This window comes from Triticum urartu, chromosome 3 (assembly GCF_003073215.2).
Source record: "Triticum urartu cultivar G1812 chromosome 3, Tu2.1, whole genome shotgun sequence".
NCBI lineage: Eukaryota > Viridiplantae > Streptophyta > Magnoliopsida > Poales > Poaceae > Triticum > Triticum urartu.
In genome coordinates, this window is record NC_053024.1 from 451,598,961 (window position 1) to 451,607,193 (window position 8,233).

An 8,233-nucleotide genomic window follows, 5' to 3' on the forward strand; every position below is an offset into this window, starting at 1 on the left:
TTGCTGGGAGGCTGACTTGTGGGCCTACTAAGTTGATGGGGACGAAGGGCTTTGTCAACTTAGTCAATATGAACGATTCTAGCTCCAGTGACCGTACGATGTCCATCCAACGACCGTAGTGCTTCTTCGACCTCTGGTCTTCTTGCTCCAGCCGCCCAAAGCAGCACCGGTTGTGCCGCATGCTCCTGCCCCCGTGGTCGGCTGTGCTGCCGCGGAGGCCTCACCGCCCCCTACTATTCCCACCGCTGACCAAGCCCTGCGGCGATGACAGCCTCACACCGCAGCCGAACCAGTGAACCCTCGTAGTCCTCTCCGCGCGGGCTTCCACTGCCGCGTCGTCCCCTTCCTAGGCCTCGCCGTCGTCCACCGCCGTGGTGCTCTCCGCGCGGCGTGGTCAACGTGGTCAAGGAACGACTTCCATCGGAAGAGTACTGTACATGGAGAGGCTGACAGCTGGGTCCACGGCCATAGCCCAATTTTTTTGTGATTTGCCAAGTAAGTCGCTTTGTCAGGCTTGTTGGGCTGCAAATCTTTCAATACGAGGAGAGCTTTCATTCAGCTGGCCGAGAAAATGGCCCATCAGTAATGAGAAATGGGTTGTACATTTTTAAAACACATCAAACCGACAATTAGTTTCAAATATATTTTTTTCATTTCAAGATTTTAAATTACATTAATTTTTATGCGTGGAGAATTTGTTGGATTTTATATTGATATACATTTATTTTTAAAATCAGTTTGAATGTGAGTCGGAATTTCGGGATTAAAAACAGTTTGGACCGCACCGAAATATGCAAAATTTCGTATAATTTTTTAAGCATTGCCACAATATGGGTTGTAATGCTAACAAAAAGAATATGGGCTCCAAAAAACCTTAAGAATTAGCAAATGGGCTGTAAATTATTAGAAATAATGGCAGATGGGCTATATGCTGTTTTCCATAGATTTGAGGCTTTCCTTGAAAAAAGGTTGACACACAAGCACTAACTGTTGGATGTCCATCCAACGGCCGTCGTGCTTCTTCAATATCTGCTCTTCCTGCTCCAGCCACTCAAACAAGCGCTGACGGGACTGCCTGCTCCCTCCTACCCGCGGCCGGCTGTGCTGCCGCGCAGGCCTAATCGCCCGACCGTACTCCCATCGCTGGCCTAGCCATCCCTCTATTCACCCACACCTGCTGTTATTCTCCGGCGATGGCAGACGAACCAGTAAACCCTCGTACAGTTGTACTCCCCTCCGCATGGGAAACAACTGCCGAGTCTTCCCTGCCTCCGTGTCGTCCCCTTCCTAGGCCTCGCCGTCGTCCACCGCCCTGGTGCTCTCGGCGCGGCGTGGTCAACTTGGTCAAGGAACGACTTCCATCAAACGTGGACTGTACATGGAGAGGCTGACAACTGTGTCCATGGCCGCAGCAAGGAAGTGCCTCCTTATTACGCGGAAAATAATGATTCCTCCACCTGACAGCTGGGACCCACCGGACAGGCCACTGTATTTCGTGAAAAAAACATTTCCCCCTGACTGCTGGGACCCACCAGCTACATCTTCGCACGCAAGGAAGTGCATCCGTGCAAAAAAAAACGATTCGCCCCCTGACTGCTGGGACCGACCAGCTACATCTTCGTAGGCAAGGAAGTGCCTGGCAGTCGGGACCCACCTAGTCGAAGCGTATGTAGCGTTGTCATTCTGGTCGTGAACGTGTACGTACATACTGGTCGATGTAGAGGCACGCACGTGTCGTAGTAGAGGCGCGCACGTGTCGTATTAGAGGCGCGCACGTAGCATTTACACGTACGTACAACGGCCAGGGTGCAAGAAAGAAAATACGGCCACGTATGTGTACACACGGGCGGGGTCTCGAACGCCTACTCGCGCATACGTACGACCAGGGCTCGTGTACATGGCTGGGTCGGAACGGAGAAACAGCGTCGTCTCGTGTTCATGGGGAGGCAACGGAATGCGTCGTGTTCATGGGGAGGCAACGGAATGCGTCGTGTTCATGGGGAGGCAACGGAATGCGTCGTGTTCATCGGGAGGGCTTGGACGGAACAGGTGATGGAAACGAGGCCTGGCTTACCGCAGAACGGAGGAAACGGCCTTGTGTTCGACCGGCCATGTTCGAAACGGGATCCTGTTCATCGGGAGGGGTCTGGCGTATCGCAAAACGGAGGAAACGGACCTCCTACGGTCGAAACGGGGGTCTTGTTGATCGGAAGGGGTGTGGCGTACCGCAGAACAGATGAAACGGACATGTGTTGGAGCGCTACGGTCGAAACGGGGGTCCTGTTCATCGGGAGGGGTGTGGCGTACCGCAAAACGGGACTCCACGGGATACTGTTCATCTCCACCGTCGACCTCCTCCAGCCTCCACGGGCTCCTGTTCATCCAGCCTCCATGGGCTCCTGTTCATCCAGCCTCCACCGCGCGCTACTCCACCGGCTACTGTTCAACCACCCCTCCACCGTCTACTCTTCATCCAGCCCTCCACACCACGGGGTCCTGTTCAACCACCCCTCCACGGGCACCCCTCCACCGTCTACTATTCATCCAGCCCTCCACACCACGGGGGCCTGTTCAACCACCCCTCCACCGTCTACTGTTCATCCAGCCCTCCACACCACGGGGTTCTGTTCATCCACCGCTCCACGGGCACCCCTCCACCGTCTACTGTTTATCCAGCCCTCCACCACACCACGGGGTCCTGTTCATCCAGAGGCAACGCCACCGCTCACTGTTCATCCAAACCCCTCGCAACGCTCACTGTTCATCCCATCGATCGGCTTCAGTTAGCAGCAGTAGCGAAGGAATCGCTCGATCGGGTTCAGTTAACAGCCATCGATCAATCGCTCGGGTTCAGTAATGCGTAGCCTGCAGTGCAATCGCTCGGGTTCAATTAGAGCCCAACGCCTCGCTCAGGTTCAGTTAGAGCCAACGCCTCGCACACACGCGCATACGTGTACGAGAGAAACATGCATCGCTCGGCCCCCGACCTCCCACCGTAACCGAGAACTCCCCAAAATTTTCCTCCCCCTCGCTTCTCCCATGATTTTTTCCGTCATGGACGGCCTAAAGAATGTCATGCAGCTGCGTCTCCAGCCCGCCCAGGACGAAAAGCCCATTTTCTGTCATCATTTTTTGTCATAGAAGTAGGAGCCCACCACATCTATGATGATACCGGGTTTTGTCACAATTATCGTCATAGAAGTGTCATATGTATGACATAAATTTTTTTCGTTCGGCCCAAAATGTCACGGATGTGTCTTTTTTTGGTAGTGTCTGTACCCCTCTGGTGTATATATAAACCGGAGGGTTTTAGTCCATAGGCATCATCATAATTCATATAGACTAGACATCTAGGGTTTAGCCGTTACGATCTTGAGGTAGATCGACTCTTGTAACCCCTATACTCATCAAATACAATCAAGCAGGACATAGGGTTTTACCTCCATTAAGAGGGCCCGTACCTGGGTAAACATCGTGTTCCCTGTGTCCCTTGTTACCTTCGATCCTCAGATGCACAGTTCGGGACCCCCTACCCGAGATCGGCCGGTTTTGACACCAACAATGAGCCATGGCCGAACGTATGCACGAGTAGGCGTTCGAGACCACGCCCGTATATACGACGTGGCCGTATTTTGTCGGGTGGTAGGTGCGACATATGCCAACGGGTGGCTTATCATTGTGGGAGCCAGTAAGACATCGCCGGTGCCTGGAAATGGGATAAGGCGAAGACATGCACGCCGGCGGATCTTACCCAGCTTCGGTGCTCTCTGTGGAGATAACACCCCTACTGCTGCTCTGCGGGGTCTCCGCATGTTCACTAGATGAATCAAGTAGCTACACAACGCTCCTTGAGCTGTTGGGTGGGAGGAGGAAGAAGGGCACGGCTAGCCTGCTTCTTCTCCTTGTGTGGTGTCTAGGACTAGCAAGGGGTCCAACCCTTTGCATGGGTGCTCCGGGGGGTTTATATAGGCCTACCCCCGAGGGTACAATGGTAATCCGACTGGGCGCGGGGCCCAGCCGTCTGTGACTGCGCTCGCCGGCTTCTGCGCCGGCTGCTGGGGCCCGCCGACTGGTGGGTCCCGCCGACTGCCGGCCCCTTGGTCGACAGGCAGGCCCCACTGTCCAGGGCCTGGTCAGCCGCTGGTTACTGTGGCTCCATCTTGTTGACGTGAGCTTCATCGTGGTAAGCGTGGCTACAGTACCGCCGCCTGTCAGGCGATCGCTGTAGCCTCACCGCGTCTTGTCTCCTTTATGGGGCGTCTTCTTTGAGGGAGGCGGCAAGCCGGCTGCGGGGAGCCGGCTCTGTCTTGGGCCGACTGGTTGGAGGCGTGGCCACCTTCGGGCGTCTCTCTGCTCAAAGGGGCCCACCGTCTGTGGGCCACGCGGGTGGCCCGTCGTGGGTGATGCCAGGGTCAACATGGAAACAGTGCCGCGCCGGATGGGTCATGCCTACCCCGTACGGCGCACTGTGCCGGGCGTGCTCCGGGATTCGGGGGTGGCAGGCTTTACTGTAGCCACGCCCCGTTGCACCGCCGTTAGGTGGGTGCAAACTTTTGTGAGTACGGTCTTGACCGCTTTATGGGGAGCCGGCTCCTTGGAGTCGGCCTTCTCATGGCCGGCTTCTTGGAGTCGACCTTCTCATGAGGGCTAAAGTCGGACCGCCTTCCGAAAGCCGGCCTGGGTGGCAGGCAGCAAGGGGAAGGCGGCCCCATGTCTTGGATTCTTGAGAGCCGGGCGGGCTCGTAACTTTTTCAGAAGGGCCGGGGGAAGCCGGCTAGGCTATCCATAGCTATTTCCTCCGACATATTTACTTTCTTGCACCCTTGATGTACGTATGTGTACATGCTACGTGCACACCTCTACTACGACACGTGCCCTTCCTTACTCGGTCGGTTCGTCTCTGCAGCCTGCAGACAGACCGATCGTATGTATGTACACGTTCACGACCAGAATGACAACGCTACGTACGCTTCGACCAGGTGGGTCCCGACTGTCAGGGAGGATAAGGAGGCACTTCCTTGCATGCGAAGATGTAGCTGGTGGGTTCCAGCAGTCAAGGGGGAAATGTTTTTTCATGAAATACGGTGGCCCATCCGGTGGGTCCCTACTGTCAGGTGGATGAATCATTATTTTGCGCGTAAGAAGGTTGCACTTCCTTGCTGCGGCCGTGGACCCAGCTGTAAGCCTCTCCACGTACAGTACTCTTCCGATGGAAGTCGTTCCTTGACCACATTGACCATGCCGCGCCGAAAGCACCAAGGCGGTGGACGAGGCCTAGGAAGGGGACGACGTGGAGCCGAGGAAGACGCGGCAGTGGATGCCCACGCGGAGAGGACAACGAGGGTTCACTGGTTTAGCTGCGGTGTGAGGCTGCCGTCGCTGTAGAATAATAGGGGGTGTGGGTGAGTAGAGGGACGGCCTGACCAGTGGTGGGAGTAGTAGGGGGCGGTGAGGCCTCCGCGGCAGCATAGCCGGCCACGGGAGGCAGGAGCAGGCGGCATGACCGGTGCTGGTTTGGGCGGCTGGAGCAAGAAGACCAGAGGTTGAAGAAGCACTACGGCTGCTGGATGGACATCGTACGGTCACTAGAGCTAGAATCGTTCATATTGATTAAAGTTGACAAAGCCCTCCGTCCCCGTCAACTTAGTAGGCCCACAAGTCAGCCTCCCACTATGGTGGGTCCCAGCTAGCAGGGGGAGTATTCATTTTTTGTGCGTAATAAGGAAGCACTTCCTTGCGTGCGAAGATATAGCTGGTGGGTCCGAGCTGACAGCGAGGGGATGTTTTTGCGAAATACATAGGCCCTTTTGGTGGGTCCCAACTGTCAGGTGGAGGAGTCATTATTTTGCTCGTAATAAGGAGGCATTTCCTTGTGTGCGGCCGTGGACTCAGCTGTCAGCCTCTCCACGTATAGTCCACTTCTAATGGATGTCGTTCGTTGACCACGTCGACCACGCCACGCTGAGAGCACCAGGGCGGTGGATGACGGCGAGGCCTAGGAAGGGAATGACATGGAGCTAGGGAAGATGCGGTAGTGGATGCCCACATTCAGGGGAGTACGAGCGCTGACTGGTCGGCTGCGGGGTGAGGCTGACGTCGCCGGAAAATAAATGAATGTGTGGGTGGGTAGAGGGATGGCCTAGCGGCAACACAACCGTCCACGGGAGGAGGGAGCAGGCAGTCCCGCCGGCGCTGGTTTGGGCGGCTGGAGCAGGAAGATCAGAGATTGAAGAAGCACGACGGCCGTTGGATGGACATCCAACAGTCACTGCTCTGTGTTGACTAAGTTGACAAAGCCTTGCGTATGCGTCAATTTTTTTAGGACAACATCATCATCAACCTAGTAGGCCCAGAAGTCAGCCTCCAAATCTGTGGAGAACATCATACAGCCCATTAGCCATTATTTTCAATAATTTACAGCCCATTTGCTAATTCTTAAGGATATTTTGAAGCCCATATTCTTTTTTATTAGCATTACAGACGATATATTCTGGGCACTGCTAAAAAGTTCAATGAAAATTTTCATATTTCGGTGGGATCCAAACTCTTTTAGTCACAAAATTTCAAGTCACGTTAAAAATAATTTAAAAAAAATTATATCAAAATAAAATTCAAAAAAATCTCCACAAAAAAATGAATGAAATTTAAAATATTTACTAGCAAGATGCCCGTGCGTTGCACGGAACATGAGGATGCATTTGTATGAGTAGTTTATCTTGTGGGGGAAAAGGATGAACGAGGGAAGTCCGTATCTGCAAATGTGGAGAGGAGTGCGGGTAAATTGTCATAGTTTCCTTCCTATCTGTTAGATATAGATCGGACGGCCTATGTTGCAGGATGGCAGGCACATCATCATCACCAACTCTGCTTTTTATAAGAGTAGAGAAATCCAGAAAAACGATATTTTAATGTAATTGCCGGTTGGCTTTGGTTTAAAAATTTATAGCCCATTTCTTACAACTTATAGACCATTTTGTGGTGAAGCCCATTTCTTACTACTTACATCCCTCCCCGTCTTGAAAGATTTGTAGCCCAACAGGACTGAGAAAAGCAAGTAGGCCTCGGTTGGGTATTCTCCAAAAAAGAACTGGGCTAGCCATTTTAAAAAAGAAAAAAGATATTAACTGCGCTCGTCATGTGCTTAAATAAAAGCGTAAGCGTGGGCTAGACGGGACACAGCCCCCGCACAGCGCGCAGTTGAGCTCCATCTCTAAAACTATAAAGTAATTGGGCGAGCTGCTGCATCCCTGTTGTTATCCGCTCGTTGTGTAATTTTCTCGTTTATTGACTACATTGACAATGGCGTGGGACCTAGTTTTCAAATAATTAGGAGAAGTATTTTTTGGCTTGTAGGATTAATAACGAGGCACCTGCTTGCGAAATGCAATGACCATGGTGGGTCCCTACTGTCAGCCTCTCCACGTACAGTCATCTCCTGATTCCTCTCGGTTGTTTACCATGTTGACAACGCCAGACGGCGGCGGGCACAGCGAGCGAACCAAGGAGGAGAATGACGGCGAGGCCTTGGACGGAACGAACCGGAGCACTGGAAGGTGCGGCAGTGTAGTGGCAAGCGGAGGGGAGTACGAGGGAAACAACATGTAATTGAAGCTTACAAACTGTACAAAAAGCCCAAGGATTAATTGTTCATCAAATTTAGACAAAACCCAGATTGAACATGGCAATAACATCTAACCCAACCACTCTTTTTCGCAGTAACAAACAAATGGACCGACCTGATCCATAAAATCAACATCCTATGCAAAAAAATTATTGAAGGATGACTTCAAGTTGTTGTAAATAGAGGCTGAGCATGTTCAAAAGCCCATTTGTCCACCTGAAACTTCTTTTTTTGTTGTTCAACATGTCCGTCCGTGAGAAATCTCTTTATGAAAAACTTAAGCCTCATGGATAATAGTAACCTCGCATTCAACATGAAGAATGTGACAAAGCTTCTGTTTTCCTGGTTGGATGCATATCCATCCACCGTTATTGTCCTCAAACGAATGTCATGAGAATTGAGAAAATCCTGGTGCTTATTACGCCATTGATTGGTTATATGTTTTGCTCCATGTGGTTGTGCCTAAGTAGACATGGAGACTGTATACAGTTAAGGTCTAAAAAAAGAGTATGTCAAAAGAGCGACAACTGAATGGTTAATTTAAGTACAATATATACGGGCTTTCAATGTGCATGAAATCATCACCTTTATATATAAATTCTCCAGAGATCG